Below are 22,500 nucleotides of genomic sequence, written 5' to 3'. Positions count from 1 at the left end.
CTATGCTTAACTCTCACAGCGCACTAAAGACCAGAGTCTATACTTAACTCTCACAGCGCACTAAAGACCAGAGTCTACGCTTAACTCTCACAGTCACTAAAGACCAGAGTCTACACTGATGTGACACAAGGGGTTGACAAACCTTTATGTTCCTCTACGTGTGTAAAATCACCATTATTACTAAAGGTGTGGGGCATTCTGCACACAGGACGCTTGCAGTGTGTGGAGTTGTGGTGACTGTGGAGTGCAGTGATGTTTGTGCACTCTGTGCCACGGCAGTGAGAGACAAAGAGGGTGGAGTTCCCCTGACCCCCCCCCACCTGTTTACTGCAAGCGGCGAGAGAGGGGTGCCCTCACGCAGTACAGGGGCCTGCCAAATCCTGCCAGCAGCCACCCTCAGCAAAGGCAGTTGTCATGGTAACCCAGCATCCTAGAAAGGGATACCGTGGGGGCAGGCATGATGTCATTCAATGGAAGGTAGAGGCCAATCAGATCCTGAGAAAATGATGTCAGCCTTTGTTGAGCTGCCCCTTTCACAGCTATAGAGGAGCAGTGAATTGCAGTGTGAGAGCAGCTCTGAACGCAGGCTATAAAGATGTCATCAGACTGAAACAAAGATCAGAACCACAGCAGCCTCCTAAAAATAATCCCTCGGACTCTGAGTGGTGTGACACTGGACCGCTGCTGGACAGGACATGTCCTGCAACGTTTCACACGAAAAAGAGAAAAAGAGCTGAGATAAACACCAATACACCCCCCCCCCCCCCAAAAAAAAAAACAAACTGTTCCCCTCCCCTGGCCCAGGCCTCCCAGCACCGCCCCCCCCCCCACCCCCCACCCCGGCTCATATTTCTTACAGAGCCAAACAATATTGACCCCCCTGAAGCTGATAAAGAGAGACACTTCAATGGGAAGTCCCCACTGAACAACTACCAAAAGTTTCAGAATACACACACACACAGGCACACACACACACACTCACACACATACACACACAGGCACACACAGAGTAAAAGGCACATTTAAAGGGCCACTCTGCTTTTCTTGTTCTTGCTGTGACAGACGAGTGAAGCTTCAGAGAGCTGTGAACAGAAAGTCAGATCAGCATGAAGACTCTGTGGGTCTGGCCCTCACAATATACTCATAAGTATAAGAGGGACTCAGAGAGATACTCACAGAGGATTCAAAGGAGATAGACTCAGGATTCAGAGGAGTTAGAGAGACTTACAGAGGATTCAGACAGAAGGGCTCAGAGAGACACTCACAGAGGATTTATGTTATGCAGAGACACACACAGAGGATTCAGAGGAGTTAGAGAGACTTACAGAGGATTCAGACAGAGGGACTCAGAGAGACACTCACAGAGGATTTATGTTATGCAGAGATACTCACAGAGGATTCAGAGGAGAAAGAGAGACTCACAGAGGATTCAGAGGAGAAAGAGAGACTCACAGAGGATTCAGAGAAGTTAGAGAGAGACACACAAAGGATTCAGACAGAGGGACTCAGAGAGACACACAGAGGATTCAGAGGATTCAGACAGACGGACTCAAAGAGATACACACAGGAGCAGTTTTAGTGTGACTGTATTAACATAGTTACCAGGAAGTGTTGAGGTTCAGGGACATGGCTGGTGTCGGGCCCCTGAGTCAGAGGGGTGAGAGATACAGTGAGGGGCTGCAGAACTCCCAGCTGCTGAGAAACCCAGAGACACAACAGCCATCTGATAACCTGTCATTCTGCAGTCAGGCCAAAGGCATGTCAACACCTGTCAATCAATGACCAAAACGACCAATAATAACACAGCCATTTTAACTAGCTGTTAATCAATGGCCAGTCCAATCAGAGCATTGGCATCTGATTGCTTGCCAGGAAATGACAGCTCCAGGTAGACCGTGGCTTCCTGTAACTCTAGGCTTAGTCCCGTCAAAACATCCAGCTACAGGTTAATCAGTAACCGGTGCAATCAGAAGTCGGCTGTCTACAATATGCTGCTGTCAATCAGTGACCAGTCCAGGGAGGACCGGAATGCAGCTGTGTGCTCTCCACACTGGCGTTCCCGGCGTGTGAAACACACTCTACTTCCCCATACAGCCGGTGTGACTCAGCCTGGCTCCACCTGCCTGACCCGACCAGCGCCGCCGGAGTGGGCTGGTTGTGGCAGTTGGATTATCTCACGTAGCAGAGACCCGTTGCTGGAGAGAAGAACAAGACTTTCAGATTTACCCGAGGCTCACCTTGTTTCCCAGAATTTGGACCTGTCTTCAGCCAGAATGTGAACACCTCACCTTTTACTGAATTTTAAAAAGTTTCAGTTCCTCTACGTCACTGTTCATTAGTGTGAGGATGGTACTGTACTGATAATCCATCTTTAATAGACTGTGTGATAAAATAATAATTTTGTTCTTCTTACTCCTGTGATATGTATTTAACAGACTGTCTGATAATAATTTAATGTGTTTCTTTACATGCATTTCTTTCAGGGACCAAACAGATCTGCCTCTGAAGGTCATTAGATTCTCCTCTTGTTCTCACATCCAGAAGGATTTGACCCTGTCCCAAAAAGGCAGGGCTCTCTCTCTCTCTGGAGCAGGGCCTCTCTCTCTGGAACAGGGCCTCTCTCTCTGGAGCAGGGCCTCTCTCTCTCTCTAGGGCAGGGCCTCTCTCTCTCTCTGGAGCAGGGCCTCTCTCTCTGGAGCAGGGTCTCTCTCTCTGGAGCAGGGTCTCTCTCTCTGGAGCAGGGCCTCTCTCTCTCTCTGGAGCAGGGCCTCTCTCTCTCTCTGGAGCAGGGTCTCTCTCTCTGGAGCAGGGTCCTCTCTCTGGAGCAGGGCCTCTCTCTCTCTGGGGAACAGGGTCTCTCCCTCTCTCTGGAGCAGGGCCTCTCTCTCTCTGGGGAACAGGGTCTCTCCCTCTCTCTGGAACAGGCCCTCTCTCTCTCTGGGGAGCAGGGTCTCTCTCTCTGGAGCAGGGCCTCTCTCTCTCTCTCTGGAGCAGGGCCTCTCTCTCTGGAATAGGGTCTCTCTCTCTGGAGCAGGGCCTCTCTCTCTCTCTGGAGCAGGGCCTCTCTCTCTGGAATAGGGTCTCTCTCTCTGGAGCAGGGCCTCTCTCTCTCTCTCTGGAGCAGGGCCTCTCTCTCTCTCTGGAACAGGGTCTCTCTCTCTGGAACAGGGTCTCTCTCTCTGGAACAGGGTCTCTCTCTCTGGAACAGGGCCTCTCTCTCTGGAGCAGGGCCTCTCTCTCTCTCTGGAACAGGGTCTCTCTCTCTGGAACAGGGCCTCTCTCTCTGGAGCAGGGTCTCTCTCTCTGGAGCAGGGCCTCTCTCTCTGGAGCAGGGCCTCTCTCTCTCTCTGGAGCAGGGCCTCTCTCTCTCTCTGGAGCAGGGTCTCTCTCTCTGGAGCAGGGCCTCTCTCTCTGAAGCAGGGTCTCTCTCTCTGGAGCAGGGCCTCTCTCTCTCTCTGGAGCAGGGCCTCTCTCTCTCTCTGGAGCAGGGTCTCTCTCTCTGGAGCAGGGCCTCTCTCTCTGAAGCAGGGTCTCTCTCTCTGGAGCAGGGCCGCTCTCTCTCTGAAGCAGGGTCTCTCTCTCTGGAGCAGGGTCTCTCTCTCTGGAGCAGGGCCTCTCTCTCTGGAGCAGGGCCTCTCTCTCTCTCTGGAGCAGGGCCTCTCTCTCTCTCTGAAGCAGGGCCTCTCTCTCTCTCTGAAGCAGGGTCTCTCTCTCTCTCTGGAACAGGCCCTCTCTCTCTCTGGGGAGCAGGGTCTCTCTCTCTGGAGCAGGGCCTCTCTCTCTCTCTCTCTGGAGCAGGGCCTCTCTCTCTCTCTCTGGAACAGGGCCTCTCTCTCTGGAACAGGGTCTCTCTCTCTGGAACAGGGTCTCTCTCTCTGGAACAGGGCCTCTCTCTCTGGAGCAGGGCCTCTCTCTCTCTCTGGAGCAGGGCCTCTCTCTCTCTCTGAAGCAGAGTCTCTCTCTCTGGAGCAGGGCCTCTCTCTCTCTCTGGAGCAGGGTCTCTCTCTCTGGAACAGGGTCTCTCTCTCTGGAGCAGGGCCTCTCTCTCTGGAGCAGGGTCTCTCTCTCTGGAGCAGGGTCTCTCTCTCTGGAGCAGGGCCTCTCTCTCTCTCTGGAGCAGGGCCTCTCTCTCTCTCTGGAGCAGGGTCTCTCTCTCTCTGTGGAACAGGGACTCTCTCTCTCTGTGGAACAGGGACTCTCTCTCTCTGTGGAACAGGGACTCTCTCTCTCTCTCTCTCTCTCTGGAGCAGGGCCTCTCTCTCTCTCTGGAGCAGGGCCTCTCTCTCTCTCTGGAGCAGAGTCTCTCTCTCTCTCTGGAGCAGGGTCTCTCTCTCTGGAGCAGGGCCTCTCTCTCTCTCTGGAGCAGGGCCTCTCTCTCTCTCTGGAGCAGGGCCTCTCTCTCTCTCTGGAGCAGGGCCTCTCTCTCTCTGGAGCAGGGCCTCTCTCTCTCTCTGGAGCAGGGTCTCTCTCTCTGGAACAGGGTCTCTCTCTCTGGAGCAGGGTCTCTCTCTCTGGAGCAGGGTCTCTCTCTCTGGAGCAGGGCCTCTCTCTCTCTCTGGAGCAGGGCCTCTCTCTCTCTCTGGAGCAGGGTCTCTCTCTCTCTCTGGAGCAGGGTCTCTCTCTCTGGAGCAGGGCCTCTCTCTCTCTCTGGAGCAGGGCCTCTCTCTCTCTCTCTGGAGCAGGGTCTCTCTCTCTGGAGCAGGGCCTCTCTCTCTGGAGCAGGGTCTCTCTCTCTGGAGCAGGGCCTCTCTCTCTCTCTGAAGCAGGGTCTCTCTCTCTGGAGCAGGGTCTCTCTCTCTGAAGCAGGGTCTCTCTCTCTGGAGCAGGGTCTCTCTCTCTGGAACAGGGTCTCTCTCTCTGGAGCAGGGCCTCTCTCTCTGGAGCAGGGTCTCTCTCTCTGGAGCAGGGCCTCTCTCTCTCTCTGGAGCAGGGTCTCTCTCTCTGGAGAGCAGGGTCTCTCTCTCTGGAGCAGGGCCTCTCTCTCTGGAGCAGGGTCTCTCTCTCTGGAGCAGGGCCTCTCTCTCTGGAGCAGGGCCTCTCTCTCTCTCTGGAGCAGGGCCTCTCTCTCTCTCTGAAGCAGGGCCTCTCTCTCTCTCTGAAGCAGGGCCTCTCTCTCTCTCTGGAGCAGGGCCTCTCTCTCTCTCTGGGGAACAGGGTCTCTCCCTCTCTCTGGAACAGGGCCTCTCTCTCTGGGGAGCAGGGTCTCTCTCTCTGGAGCAGGGCCTCTCTCTCTCTCTGGAGCAGGGCCTCTCTCTCTCTGGGGAGCAGGGCCTCTCTCTCTGGGGAGCAGGGCCTCTCTCTCTGCACACCTGTCTAACTGCACGTAAGCAGCACATCAGTAAAGTTTCCCAGTGTTTCCAGTGGTGACACAGAGGACCAACCTGTCTGACCTGCTCCCACAGCTCCACTGGCGTCACACAGACACAGGCTGTCTGACAGAGGCAGTGATGAACTGTGTTGCTGCAGTACCTTAGTGCCATTGAGAGACAGTAAGCAAAGGGTCAATGTAACAGAATTATTTTTGTTTAATATCTGCCTGAGGCAGTTATCTCTGTTTATCTTACACAGGTGTTCTCTTGGCCCTGATACAGTAAACTGAATGACTAATATAAAATGACTTACCTGATCTCTCTAAGCTGAAGAAGGTATAAACACTCTTCTGCTAATCCATTCACTCACAAAGCAACAGGTTACTGATGTGAGAGAAATCAGCAGCTCAGTTAATCTGTGTTAACTGGGGACTCAGCTGAAATGACATCTTTGACTGGCTTACATTCTATCTACATGACATTAATTTAGCAGACTTCCAGCACAACAGAACATAGGATTCAAGATGAATGAGCTACAGTATCAGACCAGGCTAACACTCCCATACCAGTGAGTGTGAGCATAACACCATTCAAGCCCTACTGCAAGTTAGCTTGTGCTAACCTGAAACTAGACAGCCAAGAAAACTAAGGGAAGTCAAGTACATACACTACCATATATCACACAGTCGCTAAATCACGGTATCCATGACGCATTGTGATATTACAAGTGAAATGAGCAGGAAGTACTACGAGTGGCAGGTGTTAGGGGGTGGGGATTGAGGTAAAATCGAGAGGTGGGTCTTGATCTACAAACTTTTCCTTCACTGTTGTAAGGAAGTGCAGCAATTCATAGTGATGTCATGGAAGAAAACAGTTTTTATTGGTTAAATGTACAAGAACACACTGTTTTTAAGATAAATGTCCAGACAGGTTGTGGGAGACTTGGCATAAATATATGGGAAAATATAAGTACAATTTATAAATATTTATAAATAAGTATGTATGCATGTCTGTATGTATGTATGTATGTATGTATGTTTATGCATGTTTATATGTAGAATCCCAACAGGCAATCATAAGACATTGACATTTTGAATAACCAATAACAATGAATTTGAAGGACAGCCAAACAGTAAGTGTATATATACATGCATTTTACAAAATGTGAGGTAATCCATGGGAGCTGCTGTTTGTTGGGGAGCTGGCAGGCCTTCGTTGTGGACTGGCCAGGGTGTCAGGAGGGACTTCCTGTTTCTGTGGAGGTGTTGCCTGGGTCCGTAGTGTCCATTCTAAGCTGTGGGGGGCAAAGCCCCCCCCACCAGCCACTCCCTCTGGGGCTGCACTGCACCAGCTGCAGCGGTGGGGGCGAGTCCTGCTCAAAGCTGACAAATACAGATCAGGTGGGCCAGTGGGATGCAGCGCCCCTCACAGGTACAGAGGAACAGAGTGACATCACTGGTGCTGGGAGCGGACAGGCCACCCTGAAGAGTGTATCTGAGGGAGAGTATCTGAGGGGGCGTATCAGAGGGAGCGTATCTGAGGGAGCGTATCTGAGGGAGCGTATCTGAGGGGGCGTATCTGAGGCAGAGTATCTGAGGCAGAGTATCTGAGGGAGCGTATCTGAGGGAGCGTATCAGAGGGAGCGTATCTGAGGCAGAGTATCAGAGGGAGCGTATCTGAGGGAGCGTATCTGAGGCAGCGTATCTGAGGCAGAGTATCTGAGGCAGAGTATCTGAGGGAGCGTATCTGAGGGAGCGTATCTGAGGGAGCGTATCTGAGGGAGCGTATCTGAGGGGGCGTATCTGAGGGGGCGTATCTGAGGCAGAGTATCTGAGGGAGCGTATCTGAGGCAGAGTATCTGAGGGAGAGTATCTGAGGGGGCGTATCTGAGGCAGAGTATCTAAGGGAACGTATCTGAGGGAGCGTATCTGAGGCAGCGTATCTGAGGCAGCTCCATAACAAAAACAAAAAAAAAGCTCAAAAACAGATGGAATCGAAGCTGTTACAAATAAAAACACTGAAACCTGAAATGTTCAAAATGCTTCAGGAGAAACGCAGAGCACCCTGTCCTGTCCCTCCGCTGAAATGCTCTGAAAAAGTGCGGATCCGGCTCGCTCCCTGCAGCAGAACCGCCTGTGCCAGTCCTCTCTGAGCAGGTTCTGCTGCTGGTTCTGACTGGCATGGGAGTGTGTTCGGACCCAGTCAAGAGGTACAGCTCACACACGGCTCTGTTCTTCCCCTGCAAAGGCAACAGAGCAAGAAAGACGATTGGCTGAAAGGATCACAGCATCACTATGATTGGTTTAAGATCAGCACTACATTGCAACCCTTCACTGACACATTAAATCAGCAATAAAAAATAACAGATTTGAAGTTACAAACATCCGTTATTTTTAATATTTTTAATACAAAAGGACAAATCAGCCAATCAGCTTTTAGTTTGCATGTGCTTTGCACCGTTTCCAGCAAGAACCAAGAACCCAGAAAACAAACACTGAAAAATGACCTCTGACCTCTTAAAAAAGTGAGACATAAACATCTCTACATATGTAAGAAAGCTCTTTAATGGGCCACAGCTACAGATACTGGTTCCACTTGCCGAATGTTTCTCAGCTTTACTCTCCCTTGGTATTTCAGGATTTATGTTCAAGTGGACCACTGTGTTTCAAGTGGGTCCAAAATTTTAATGCTCTTTTCTGTATGTTAATAACTGGGTACCTGTCTAATGCAGCCCTGTATGCAATGTTTCAGGTGTTTCTTTGTAATCTCAGAATGTTTTCTGCTGAATTCTCCAAGCAGGGTTTTGGTAGTGTCTAGCCCAATTTGTGCCATCCTGTTTACTGATGGGACCCCAAACCTCACTACTGCAAAGGGCAGTCGGCTGAATGACACTTTTTCCAATTAATTTTTTTTCCAAACAATTTTTCCACTAAATTTTAATTGGTGGGTTGAAGTTGTAGAGCCTCCTCTGTATGGCATAAAATGCCCTGCAAGCCTTTTCCTTTAGTGCACTCTCTGCCAATCAGTCAGAGAGATGTGTAGCTGGTGGTGTGAGTAGTGTTGCCCAGAATTAATTTGGTATTTATTTACTTAAGACCTGGCTTTTAATTGAAATATCACAACTGTGGTCTCATTCATGTTTCCATCTCTCCCTTCTCCCTCCCTCTTTCTTTCGCTCTCTCTCTCTCTCTTTCCCTCCCTCCCTCTCCTCCTCTATACCTCCCTTCTCCTTCCCTCTTTCTCTCTCTCTCTTGCTCCCTCTCTCTTCCTCTTTCCCTTTCAGTCTGAAACCTGTAAGGAAGCACACCTCTCCTACCCGTACCCCAGAGCTGTGCCTCACACCTCCTGGACTGGAGCCCACACCACTAGGCCCAAACCTGTCAGCATGTGTGCCTGACACCCCAAACCCAGCAGCTCAGAGGCAGGGCAGGTCTGACAGGTGCACCTTCTACCTACTGGGTGCTGTGATGAGCACACAGGTAAAGGTAACATGAGAAGGTAAAGGAGCAGCAGACTGTTCAACGCAGTGAGGTGTGAACCCTGTAAAGCGTGAGCCAGGCAGACACTCCGCTGCGCGGGACGCTGCGGCACGGGAAACGCCCTGTAAAGCGTGAGCCTAGCAGACGCTCCGCTGCGCGGGTCACTGCGACGCGGGAAACGCCCTGTAAAGCGTGAGTCAGGCAGACGCTCCGCTGCGCGGGTCGCTGCGACGCGGGAAACGCCCTGTAAAGCGTGAGCCTAGCAGACGCTCCGCTGCGCGGGTCACTGCGATGCGGGAAACACCCTGTAAAGCGTGAGCCAGGCAGACGCTCCGCTGCGCGGGTAACTGCGACGCGGGAAACGCCCTGTAAAGCGTGAGCCAGGCAGACGCTCCGCTGCGCGGGACGCTGCGGCGCGGGAAACGCCCTGTAAAGCGTGAGCCAGGCAGACGCTCCGCTGCGCGGGTCGCTGCGACGCGGGAAACGCCCTGTAAAGCGTGAGTCAGGCAGACGCTCCGCTGCGCGGGTCACTGCGACGCGGGAAACGCCCTGTAAAGCGTGAGCCTAGCAGACGCTCCGCTGCGCGGGTCGCTGCGACGCGGGAAACGCCCTGTAAAGCGTGAGCCAGGCAGACGCTCCGCTGCGCGGGACGCTGCGGCACGGGAAACGCCCTGTAAAGCGTGAGCCAGGCAGACGCTCCGCTGCGCGGGTCGCTGCGGCGCGGGAAACGCCCTGTAAAGCGTGAGCCAGGCAGACGCTCCGCTGCGCGGGACGCTGCGGCGCGGGAAACGCCCTGTAAAGCGTGAGCCAGGCAGACGCTCCGCTGCGCGGGTAACTGCGACGCGGGAAACGCCAATGCGCTCACAGCACACACTGAAAGGATCTGAGGATTAAACAGCGTTTGAAGTGATATCTCTGTAACGTCACGTTCCTGCCTGCGCTGTAATTCCTGAAATAACATTAGAGGACAGGTCACCTTCCACAAGGCAAATACCAAAGTGATTATGAATTAAACTCTCACTCCCTGGGTGCCCTATGCTCTGTCATTTTGATTATGGATACGAATCAAAATATCAAGTGGATGTGTTGTACAAAAGCATACACACATACACCATAACACACACACACACACACCACACAATACACACTTACACCATAACACACAATACACACACCACACAACAAACACTTACACCATACCACACACACACACACACACATCACACCACACAACACACACATAGACCGTAACACACACACACCACACCACACCACACCACATACACTCTTACACCACACACACACACGCACGCACACACACCACACAACACACACCACACCACACACACACACACACACACACACAGACACACACTTACACCATAACACACACACACACCACACAACACACACTTACACCATACCACACCACACACATACACACACACACAGACACACACTTACACCATAACACACACACACACACCACACAACACACACTTACACCATACCACACCACACACACACACACACACACCATACCACTCACACACATACACCACACCACACAACACAAATATAGACTGTAACACACACACATCACACCACATACACACTTACACCATACCACACTACACACACACACACATATGCCATGCCACACAGACATACATCTACATCTAAAAACACTGCTACATGGCATAAATGCTAAACAATAATATAATAAATAATATAATAAAGTTTGATAATATTCCTATTTCCTCTTTGCTTCTTCACAGCTGGAGTCGCAGGGTCTGGGTGCGTAGGTTCCCGGAGCTGAGCGTTAGATTCACTTCTGCTCTCTGCTCAGCGCTGGCGAGACCAGGGACAGCTTCCACTAAAACATTCCTGGCATTTTTCTCCTTTTGTTCTGCGATTGGTCAGCAGCTCCGAGCGGAGATCACGTGTCTGTGTTTAACTGCAGTCAGCCTCTCGCTGCACACGCTCAGGGTGAGCAGAGTCTCTCAGTCACTGACTGAGGGGCTCTGGCACCTGGCACCACTCCTGCCGGTTTTAATTACCCCTCTCCTGTCTCTTGCAGGACTGCCCCGCAGCTGAGAGCCCTAATCCCCGTCTAAAGGGATTACCAGCCTGCAGTCTGCACACGAGGAGCCTCCACCCCGACAGTATTCCCTGCAAACTCAGCACCTACTGCACAGAACAGTGGTAAGGAGCAGGCCTCGTAACCGAAAGGTTGCCAGTTCGATTCCTCACTGGGGCACTGCTGCTGTACCCTCGGGCAAGGCACTTGACCCTAAATTGCCTCAGTTAATAACCATCTGTATAAAGTGATAATGTTGTGAAAACGCCCTGGATAAGAGCGTGTGCTAAATGACAGCAATGTGACACTGAGGGGGAGGGGTTTCTCAGGAGTGGGGGTGGGACCTTCACATTTGGACTGATGTCACAAACGAAAGTCTCCACCCCCCTTCTGGGATACTAGCTCAGTCTCTCTGCTGTAAGGCTGTGTAACTCTGTGAGCTCAGTCTCTCTGCTGTAAGGCTGTGTAACTCTGTGAGCTCAGTGTAATCTCTGCTGTAAGGCTGTGTGACTCTGTGAGCTCAGTGTAATCTCTGCTGTAAGGCTGTGTGACTCTGTGAGCTCAGTCTCTCTGCTGTAAGGCTGTGTAACTCTATGAGCTCAGTCTCTCTGCTGTAAGACTGGGTAACTCTGTGAGCTCAGTCTCTCTGCTGTAAGACTGGGTAACTCTATGAGCTCAGTCTCTCTGCTGTAAGGCTGTGTAACTCTGTGAGCTCAGTGTAATCTCTGCTGTAAGGCTGTGTAACTCTGAGCTCAGTCTCTCTGCTGTAAGGCTGTGTAACTCTGTGAGCTCAGTCTCTCTGCTGTAAGGCTGTGTAACTCTATGAGCTCAGTCTCTCTGCTGTAAGGCTGTGTAACTCTGTGAGCTCAGTCTCATCTCTGCTGTAAGGCTGTGTAACTCTGTGAGCTCAGTGTAATCTCTGCTGTAAGGCTGGGTAACTCTGTGAGCTCAGTGTAATCTCTGCTGTAAGGCTGGGTAACTCTGTGAGCTCAGTGTAATCTCTGCTGTAAGACTGTGTAACTCTGTGAGCTCAGTGTAATCTCTGCTGTAAGACTGTGTAACTCTGTGAGCTCAGTGTAATCTCTGCTGTAAGACTGTGTAACTCTGTGAGCTCAGTGTAATCTCTGCTGTAAGGCTGGGTAACTCTGTGAGCTCAGTGTAATCTCTGCTGTAAGGCTGTGTAACTGTGTGAGCTCAGTGTAATCTCTGCTGTAAGGCTGTGTGACTCTGTGAGCTCAGTGTAATCTCTGCTGTAAGGCTGTGTAACTCTGTGAGCTCAGTGTAATCTCTGCTGTAAGGCTGTGTAACTCTGTGAGCTCAGTCTCTCTGCTGTAAGGCTGGGTAACTCTATGAGCTCAGTCTCTCTGCTGTAAGGCTGGGTAACTCTGTGAGCTCAGTCTCTCTGCTGTAAGGCTGGGTAACTCTATGAGCTCAGTCTCTCTGCTGTAAGGCTGGGTAACTCTGTGAGCTCAGTCTCTCTGCTGTAAGGCTGTGTGACTCTGTGAGCTCAGTGTAATCTCTGCTGTAAGGCTGTGTAACTCTGTGAGCTCAGTCTCTCTGCTGTAAGGCTGTGTGACTCTGTGAGCTCAGTGTAATCTCTGCTGTAAGGCTGGGTAACTCTGTGAGCTCAGTGTAATCTCTGCTGTAAGGCTGTGTAACTCTGTGAGCTCAGTCTCTCTGCTGTAAGGCTGGGTAACTCTATGAGCTCAGTCTCTCTGCTGTAAGGCTGGGTAACTCTGTGAGCTCAGTCTCTCTGCTGTAAGGCTGGGTAACTCTATGAGCTCAGTCTCTCTGCTGTAAGGCTGGGTAACTCTGTGAGCTCAGTCTCTCTGCTGTAAGGCTGTGTGACTCTGTGAGCTCAGTGTAATCTCTGCTGTAAGGCTGGGTAACTCTATGAGCTCAGTCTCTCTGCTGTAAGGCTGTGTAACTCTGTGAGCTCAGTCTCTCTGCTGTAAGGCTGTGTAACTCTGTGAGCTCAGTCTCTCTGCTGTAAGGCTGTGTAACTCTGTGAGCTCAGTCTCTCTGCTGTAAGGCTGTGTAACTCTGTGAGCTCAGTCTCTCTGCTGTAAGGCCAGAGAGAGCCAGGCACTCTGCTCTGAGGTTCCCTCAGTAAGGTGGAGTCTTACTGATCATCACTGGGACGATTCATAGACCCCATAGAGCCCCGCCTCCTCTGTGCTATAACCATGGTTACAAACACTCTCAACAACCATGGCCACTACAGTGACCTGAGCATACCTCTTACTGCCCAGAATTACCCCCCAGCCCCCCCCCCCCCCCCCCCCCCCCCCCCCCCCCCCAGGAGCCTCTCCTCCCCCCCCCCAGGAGCCTCTCCTCCTCCCCAGGAGCCTCTCCTCCCCCCCCCCAGGAGCCTCTCCTCCCCCCCCCCAGGAGCCTCTCCTCCCCCCCCCAGGAGCCTCTCCTCCCCCCCAGGAGCCTCTCCTCCCCCCCCCCAGGAGCCTCTCCTCCCCCCCCCCAGGAGCCTCTCCTCCCCCCCCCCAGGAGCCTCTCCTCCCCCCCCAGAAGCCTCTCCTCCATGTGTCCCGTATGCAGTCATTACCCACAGACATTAAAGATGGCTCCACTGGATCCTTACTTTCACATGCAAATTACACTGTGGACCACTGCCAAGAGAGTAAACAACAGCCCCCCCTCCCAAAGACAAAAAACAAGAGAAAGAGAGAGAGAGAGAGAGAGAGAGAGAGAGAGAGAGAGAGAGAGGGAGAGAGAGAGAGGGAGGGAGAGAGGGAGAGGGAGAGAGAGAGAAAGAGAGAGAGAGCAAGAGAGAGAGGGAGGGAGAGAGAGAGAGAGAGAGAGAGAGAGAGAGGGAGAGAGAGAGAGGGAGAGAGAGAGAGAGCAAGAGAGAGAGGGAGGGAGAGAGGGAGGGAGAGAGAGAGAGAGAGAGGGAGGGAGAGAGAGAGAGAGAGAGAGAGGGAGGGAGGGAGAGAGAGAGAGAGAGAGAGAGAGGGAGGGAGAGAGAGAGTGAGAGAAGGAGAGAGAGAGAGAGTGGGACAGAGAGAGAGAGAGAGAGAGCGAGAGAGAGCAAGGGGGGAGAGTGAGAGGGACAGAGAGAAAGAGAGAGGGGGGAGAGAGGGGGGGTGAGAGGGACAGAGAGAGAGAGAGAGAGAGACAGAGAGAGTGCGAGAGAGAGAGTGAGAGGGACAGAGAGAAAGAGAGAGGGGGACAGAGAGAAAGAGAGAGAGAGAGAGAGAGAGAGGGAAAGAGAGAGGGAGAGAGAAAGAGAGAGAGGGACAGAGAGAGTGTGAGAGAGAGAGTGAGAGGGACAGAGAGGAATAGAGAGGGGGACAGAGAGAAGGGGGGGGAGGGAGAGGGGGGGGGGAGAGGGACAGAGAGAGAGAGAGAGAGAGAGAGACAGAGAGAGTGTGAGAGAGAGAGTGAGGGGGACAGAGAGAAAGAGAGAGGGGGACAGAGAGAAGGGGGGGGAGAGGGGGGGGGGAGAGGGACAGAGAGGGAAGATTGCAACACAGTGCAGTGTTTGTGGGGGGTGATGAGTTCTCACTGGTATACGGAGCTGGTTACATAAAGCACTGAGCTCAGATGTTACATGAGACTGCTGAAGCTGAGCAGAGACAGGAGCGTACTCCGAACACAGCACTTTCACAGGACTGCCTCCTATATCCCATCATGCCTTTCCTCTCAGACAGAGCCCGCCCACCTCCCAACACTCACACTCACACTCACACTCACACACAGCACTTTCACAGGACTGCCTCCTATATCCCATCATGCCTTTACTCTCAGACAGAGCCCGCCCACCTCCCAACACTCACACTCACACTCACACTCACACTCACACTCACACTCACACTCACACTCACACTCACACACTCACACACTCACACACACACACACACACACTCACACACACACACTCCCACACTCACACATGCACTCACACTCACACTCACACACTCACTCACACACTCACTCACACACCCACTCACACACTCACTCACACACTCACTCACTCACACACAGGCACACACACACACTCACACTCACACTCACACTCACACACTCACACACACACACTCACACACACTCACACTCACACACACACACTCCCACACTCACACACACACTCACACTCACACTCACACACTCACTCACACACTCACTCACACACCCACTCACACACTCACTCACTCACACACAGGCACACACACACTCACACACTCACACACACTCACACACACTCACACACACTCACACACTCACACACACTCACACACACTCACACACAGGCACACACAGGCACACACAGGCACACACTCACACTCACTCACACACACACACAGGCACTCACACACTCACACACTCCCACTCATACTCATACTCACACTCACACTCACACACAGGCACACACACACTCACACACACTCACACACTCACACACACTCACAGACTCACTCACACACACACACAGGCACTCACACACTCACACACTCCCACTCATACTCACACTCACACTCACACACACACACTCACACACACTCACACACTCACACACACTCACACACTCACACACACTCACAGACTCCCACACTCACACAATCCTTTTTTAGAGTTTTAGAAAAGAGTTCTGAGATGGGTGCCAATCGGATTACAGTGCTGTGCTGGGTTCCTATTCCATCCAGCCAATGGGAATACAGCGCTGTCTTGGGTTCCTATTCCATCCAGCCAATGGGATTACAGCGCTGTGCTCCGCAGGGTTGCAGCACAGGCTGTGCAGCAGCGCGTGGCACCTGGCCGCCCTCAGGCATCATGGGAAACACACTGCTACCCGACACCCCATAATAAACAGGTAATAAATCTTAATTGCTGCTAAAAGTCTCTGCTGCAGCAGCACATGTGGAAACATGCAGGTCCTACTAAAAGAGAGGAGGAGGAAAGACCCGCCCCACCACTCGCTCCAACCCATTCGTCCCCTCACCTGTCACTCAACCCTGCAGGTTCACCCAAGTCCCCAAACCTCCATCTCTTGATCGGAAGCTAATGGAGTTTCTCGCAGCCAGCACTTTGCATGATTTCAATAAGAAAGCCAGATTCACATTCAGCTAACAGGTTTTCCAGCACGTAAACGGCCTGTTGCTTGCTTGGGCAGGTTTCTCTGCATATAAACTCAGTATTTACTGCAAACCAAAACGTGTTGGGATTGAGCTCTTTAATTAAAGGCAGACGCCTGGAAGCAGGACAACTTTCCTTCCACTCTCCCTCTTCCAGGGGGGATCCATGGCGATTATCAGCCAACTGCGGCCTTCAGCGAAGTTCCAGAGCAAGGCAAGCATTCAGCAATCAATACGAGATGATATTAACCCCTCCAACACCAGCCCGATAACCAGCAGGCAGACACAGCACAGACTGCATGAGGAATGAGATGCAGCATGCTCCTGTTTTACAGTGAGAGCCCCTGACAGAGGGGCGTGGCAGCAGTGAGATCCCCTGACAGAGGGGCGTGGCAGCAGTGAGATCCCCTGACAGACGGGGCGTGGCAGCAGTGAGATCCCCTGACAGACGGGGCGTGGCAGCAGTGAGATCCCCTGACAGAGGGTCGTGGCAGCAGTGAGAGCCCCTGGTAGAGGGGCGTGGCAGCAGTGAGAGCCCCTGGTAGAGGGGCGTGGCAGCAGCGTGTTTGGGTGAAGCTGCTGATCACAGGGTCCTTGGTCATGGTTGATCTCACCTCAGGCTGATCATAACACACAGCAGTGCATGAGCCAATATGGCTTTATGCTGCTTTATGTGCAAAAACAAATTATTATCATAAATGAGTCTCTGAGATCTATAGACACACTCACACACACACACACACAAGCACGCACAGACACACACACACTCACACACTCACACACACACACACACACACACACACTCACACACACACACACACACAACATTGTTAATCTTGTTCTACTCTATTTACCTGCTATTTTATATTAATATTTAATATCTATTCATTTGGCAGGTTACCTTCAAACCAACATGACTTATAATTACTAAAAATAAAGCCTTTCCCCCTCATCCCAACACACAAACATACCTTCACTAAGCAATGTAACCCCCTTATACTTATGAGTGTGTGTGTGTGTGTGTGTGTGTGTGTGTGTGTGTATGCATGCATGTGTGTTTAAAATCTTCCTGCTCTTATCATGAAATTATGTTCCACTTTAACTGTAGATAGAGAGCACGCACACACACAGACACACACACACACACACACACACACACACACAGACACACACACACACGCACAGACAGACACACACACACACGCACAGACACACACACACACACACGCACACACGCACAGACACGCACACACACACACATGCACGCACAGACACACACACACACACGCACACACACACACACGCACACACGCGCACGCACAGACACACACACCAGCAATCACAGGATTAAAGTGCCCACTGAATAATGGCAGGTCACATGGTGAGAAGAAGCTCCATCTTTTGGCCTACGTCTCTGAGCTTCTGCAAACGCTAATTAGCGATCGTCTTGTGGTCCTGGGTAATTATCAGATTAGACTCTGCTGTTGCCTGTGTTTGTGAAGCAGCTGATGAAAGCGCAGGTCTTTAAGGGATCTCTGCTGTGCTGTTTCTCTTAATGCAAAGAGCAGACATGCTGAGACTGTCAAAGTACAGCTTTTACTGAAGAACCCAGTGAGGCTCTCTCTTCCCAAACACAGCCTTCACACACAGTGAGGCCCTCTCTTCCCAAACACAGCCTTCTCACTGACACACAGTGAGGCCCTCTCTTCCCAAACACAGCCTTCACACACAGTGAGGCCCTCTCTTCCCAAACACAGCCTTCACACACAGTGAGGCCCTCTCTTCCCAAACACAGCCTTCACACTGACACACAGTGAGGCCCTCTCTTCCCAAACACAGCCTTCACACTGACACACAGTGAGGCCCTCTCTTCCCAAACACAGCCTTCACACTGACACACAGTGAGGCCCTCTCTTCCCAAACACAGCCTTCACACTGACACACAGTGAGGCTCTCTCTTCCCAAACACAGCCTTCACACTGACACCCAGTGAGGCCCTCTCTTCCCAAACACAGCCTTCACACACAGTGAGGCCCTCTCTTCCCAAACACAGCCTTCACACTGACACACAGTGAGGCCCTCTCTTCCCAAACACGGCCTTCTCACACAGTGAAGCCCTCTCTTCCCAAACACGGCCTTCACACTGACACACAGTGAGGCCCTCTCTTCCCAAACACAGCCTTCACACACAGTGAGGCCCTCTCTTCCCAAACACGGCCTTCACACTGACACACAGTGAGGCCCTCTCTTCCCAAACACAGCCTTCACACTGACACACAGTGAGGCCCTCTCTTCCCAAACACGGCCTTCTCACACAGTGAGGCCCTCTCTTCCCAAACACGGCCTTCACACTGACACACAGTGAGGCCCTCTCTTCCCAAACACAGCCTTCACACACAGTGAGGCCCTCTCTTCCCAAACACGGCCTTCACACTGACACACAGTGAGGCCCTCTCTTCCCAAACACAGCCTTCACACTGACACACAGTGAGGCCCTCTCTTCCCAAACACAGCCTTCACACTGACACACAGTGAGGCCCTCTCTTCCCAAACACAGCCTTCACACTGACACACAGTGAGGCCCTCTCTTCCCAAACACGGCCTTCACACTGACACACAGTGAGGCCCTCTCTTCCCAAACACAGCCTTCACACTGACACACAGTGAGGCCCTCTCTTCCCAAACACAGCCTTCACACTGACACACAGTGAGGCCCTCTCTTCCCAAACACAGCCTTCTCACACAGTGAGGCCCTCTCTTCCCAAACACAGCCTTCACACTGACACACAGTGAGGCCCTCTCTTCCCAAACACGGCCTTCACACACAGTGAGGCCCTCTCTTCCCAAACACAGCCTTCACACACAGTGAGGCCCTCTCTTCCCAAACACGGCCTTCACACTGACACACAGTGAGGCCCTCTCTTCCCAAACACAGCCTTCACACTGACACACAGTGAGGCCCTCTCTTCCCAAACACAGCCTTCACACTGACACACAGTGAGGCCCTCTCTTCCCAAACACAGCCTTCTCACACAGTGAGGCCCTCTCTTCCCAAACACGGCCTTCACACTGACACACAGTGAGGCCCTCTCTTCCCAAACACGGCCTTCACACACAGTGAAGCCCTCTCTTCCCAAACACAGCCTTCTCACTGACACACAGTGAGGCTCTCTCTTCCCAAACACAGCCTTCACACTGACACACAGTGAGGCCCTCTCTTCCCAAACACAGCCTTCACACTGACACACAGTGAGGCTCTCTCTTCCCAAACACAGCCTTGACACTGACACACAGTGAGGCTCTCTCTTCCCAAACACAGCCTTCACACTGACACACAGTGAGGCTCTCTCTTCCCAAACACAGCCTTCACACTGACACACAGTGAGGCTCTCTCTTCCCAAACACAGCCTTCTCACTGACACACAGTGAGGCCCTCTCTTCCCAAACACAGCCTTCTCACACAGTGAGGCCCTCTCTTCCCAAACACAGCCTTCTCACTGACACACAGTGAGGCCCTCTCTTCCCAAACACGGCCTTCTCACACAGTGAAGCCCTCTCTTCCCAAACACAGCCTTCTCACACAGTGAAGCCCTCTCTTCCCAAACACAGCCTTCTCACTGACACACAGTGAGGCCCTCTCTTCCCAAACACAGCCTTCACACACAGTGAAGCCCTCTCTTCCCAAACACAGCCTTCACACACAGTGAGGCCCTCTCTTCCCAAACACAGCCTTCACACTGACACACAGTGAGGCCCTCTCTTCCCAAACACAGCCTTCACACTGACACACAGTGAGGCTCTCTCTTCCCAAACACAGCCTTCACACTGACACACAGTGAGGCTCTCTCTTCCCAAACACAGCCTTCACACACAGTGAGGCCCTCTCTTCCCAAACACGGCCTTCACACTGACACACAGTGAGGCCCTCTCTTCCCAAACACAGCCTTCACACACAGTGAGGCCCTCTCTTCCCAAACACGGCCTTCACACTGACACACAGTGAGGCCCTCTCTTCCCAAACACAGCCTTCACACTGACACACAGTGAGGCCCTCTCTTCCCAAACACGGCCTTCACACACAGTGAGGCCCTCTCTTCCTAAACACGGCCTTCTCACACAGTGAAGCCCTCTCTTCCCAAACACGGCCTTCACACACAGTGAGGCCCTCTCTTCCCAAACACAGCCTTCACACTGACACACAGTGAGGCCCTCTCTTCCCAAACACAGCCTTCACACACAGTGAGGCTCTCTCTTCCCAAACACAGCCTTCACACTGACACACAGTGAGGCCCTCTCTTCCCAAACACAGCCTTCTCACACAGTGAGGCCCTCTCTTCCCAAACACAGCCTTCACACTGACACACAGTGAGGCCCTCTCTTCCCAAACACAGCCTTCACACACAGTGAGGCTCTCTCTTCCCAAACACAGCCTTCACACTGACACACAGTGAGGCCCTCTCTTCCCAAACACGGCCTTCACACTGACACACAGTGAGGCCCTCTCTTCCCAAACACGGCCTTCACACACAGTGAGGCTCTCTCTTCCCAAACACAGCCTTCACACTGACACACAGTGAGGCCCTCTCTTCCCAAACACGGCCTTCACACTGACACACAGTGAGGCCCTCTCTTCCCAAACACAGCCTTCACACTGACACACAGTGAGGCCCTCTCTTCCCAAACACGGCCTTCACACTGACACACAGTGAGGCCCTCTCTTCCCAAACACGGCCTTCACACACAGTGAGGCCCTCTCTTCCCAAACACGGCCTTCACACACAGTGAGGCCCTCTCTTCCCAAACACAGCCTTCACACTGACACACAGTGAGGCCCTCTCTTCCCAAACACAGCCTTCACACACAGTGAGGCCCTCTCTTCCCAAACACAGCCTTCACACTGACACACAGTGAGGCCCTCTCTTCCCAAACACAGCCTTCACACTGACACACAGTGAGGCCCTCTCTTCCCAAACACGGCCTTCTCTCTGACACACAGTGAGGCCCTCTCTTCCCAAACACAGCCTTCTCACTGACACCAACAACAAATCACCTTTATGCATTCAGACATTAACCGAGGGCTGTTCACCTGATTTCACTTTACCAGAAGAAACAACATTTTAATCACGAGGTACCAAAGTAACCCACACCTGTTCTTCCCCTGTGGCCCTGCAGCCCGTGCTGTCCCGTGTGGGCCTCGCCCGCCCCTGTGGAGCATCGGACAGTCAGACATCCCTGACCTTAAAGGCTGCAGCTTCATTGCAGTTGGACCATTGGGCAGTCGTGTGTGGGTCTGTTATATCCCTGGCTCGGTCAGTCACTCAATGACTCAATGGTCAGTTGGTCAGTCGCTCGGTCAGTTGCTCTGCACTTCTCTGGGCTCAGTGGGGTCAGCCCGTGATCACATACATGTCACACTGTGACCTCACCCAGCTCTGCCTAATCAGACCAGCCGCTGTCCTGGAAACTTTCACCATCACACAACCTCTTATCCACAAGCTAAAAATGAGCAAGCATAGCAGGACGCTACAGATGCACAGAGAATATGCCAGTAGAGTGACACAGTGGCACAGATGCTTTCACTGACACTTCAATAACAGAACCAATGCCTTTCCATTACAAATGTGGAAACAAACATCAGCATTTAGGAATGACTCTTACAGAGCCAGGATCATGAGGCAGGAGCCAATCAGAGCCCTCTGAGTGGTGACATCACAGGAGAAGGGCTGTCGGGGAGTGAGCTGGTTATCCTGCCCCCCGTGGTGCTGCCGCTGGCGGTGACGCTGATGGGGTACCATGCTCCGGCTCCGGCACACCCTGACCGATTGCTCAGCCCCCAGCCCTCTCCCAAACACACTGCCTTCAGCTTCGGAGAATCCGCCGTATAAAACACACGCGTTTCACAACCCAGGCATGAGTCCAGCTCCCACAGTGTCCTTCAGCGAGGGGCTGGTGGTGTGCTCTCTCAGCACGGACAGAGGCCCCTTCAGCGAGGGGCTGGTGGTGTGCTCTCTCAGCACGGACAGAGGCCCCTTCAGCGAGGGGCTGGTGGTGTGCTCTCTCAGCACGGACAGAGGCCAGTCCAGCGAGGGGCTGATGGTGTGCTCTCTCAGCACGGACAGAGGCCTCTTCAGCGAGGGGCTGGTGGTGTGCTCTCTCAGCACGGACAGAGGCCCCTTCAGCGAGATGGTGTGCTCTCTCAGCACGGACAGAGGCCCCTTCAGCGAGATGGTGTGCTCTCTCAGCACGGACAGAGGCCCCTTCAGCGAGATGGTGTGCTCTCTCAGCACGGACAGAGGCCCCTTCAGCGAGATGGTGTGCTCTCTCAGCACGGACAGAGGCACGCGGGGGGTCTCCTCAGTAACAAAAAAATACCCCGCACATCTGGAAACATCTGACACGGGGGGGTTACCTCGCTTTTGGCAGAAGGTTTCATGAGCCCAGCACCCCACAGCTTCCAAACAGCCCTTCTCTAACACACACACACACCTACGCGCACGCACGCACATGCACACACACACACACACACTCTCACACATACATACAGA

The 22,500-nt window shown here is 52.6% G+C and overlaps 1 long non-coding RNA gene across 1 annotated transcript in view; it reads right to left on the bottom strand.

Annotated features, from left to right (window-relative positions):
• Positions 1–7,329: 7,329 nt before the first annotated feature.
• The window catches only part of LOC118773394, a 67,054-nt gene continuing 51,883 nt past the window's right edge, over positions 7,330–22,500 (bottom strand). The window contains exon 3 of the long non-coding RNA XR_005004728.1: positions 7,330–7,548. This is a non-coding gene — a long non-coding RNA (uncharacterized LOC118773394). The remainder of the gene's footprint in view (positions 7,549–22,500) is intronic.

The sequence above is a fragment of the Megalops cyprinoides genome, chromosome 1 (genome assembly GCF_013368585.1).
Source record: "Megalops cyprinoides isolate fMegCyp1 chromosome 1, fMegCyp1.pri, whole genome shotgun sequence".
NCBI lineage: Eukaryota > Metazoa > Chordata > Actinopteri > Elopiformes > Megalopidae > Megalops > Megalops cyprinoides.
This window is presented reverse-complemented; position numbering and strand designations above follow the sequence as displayed.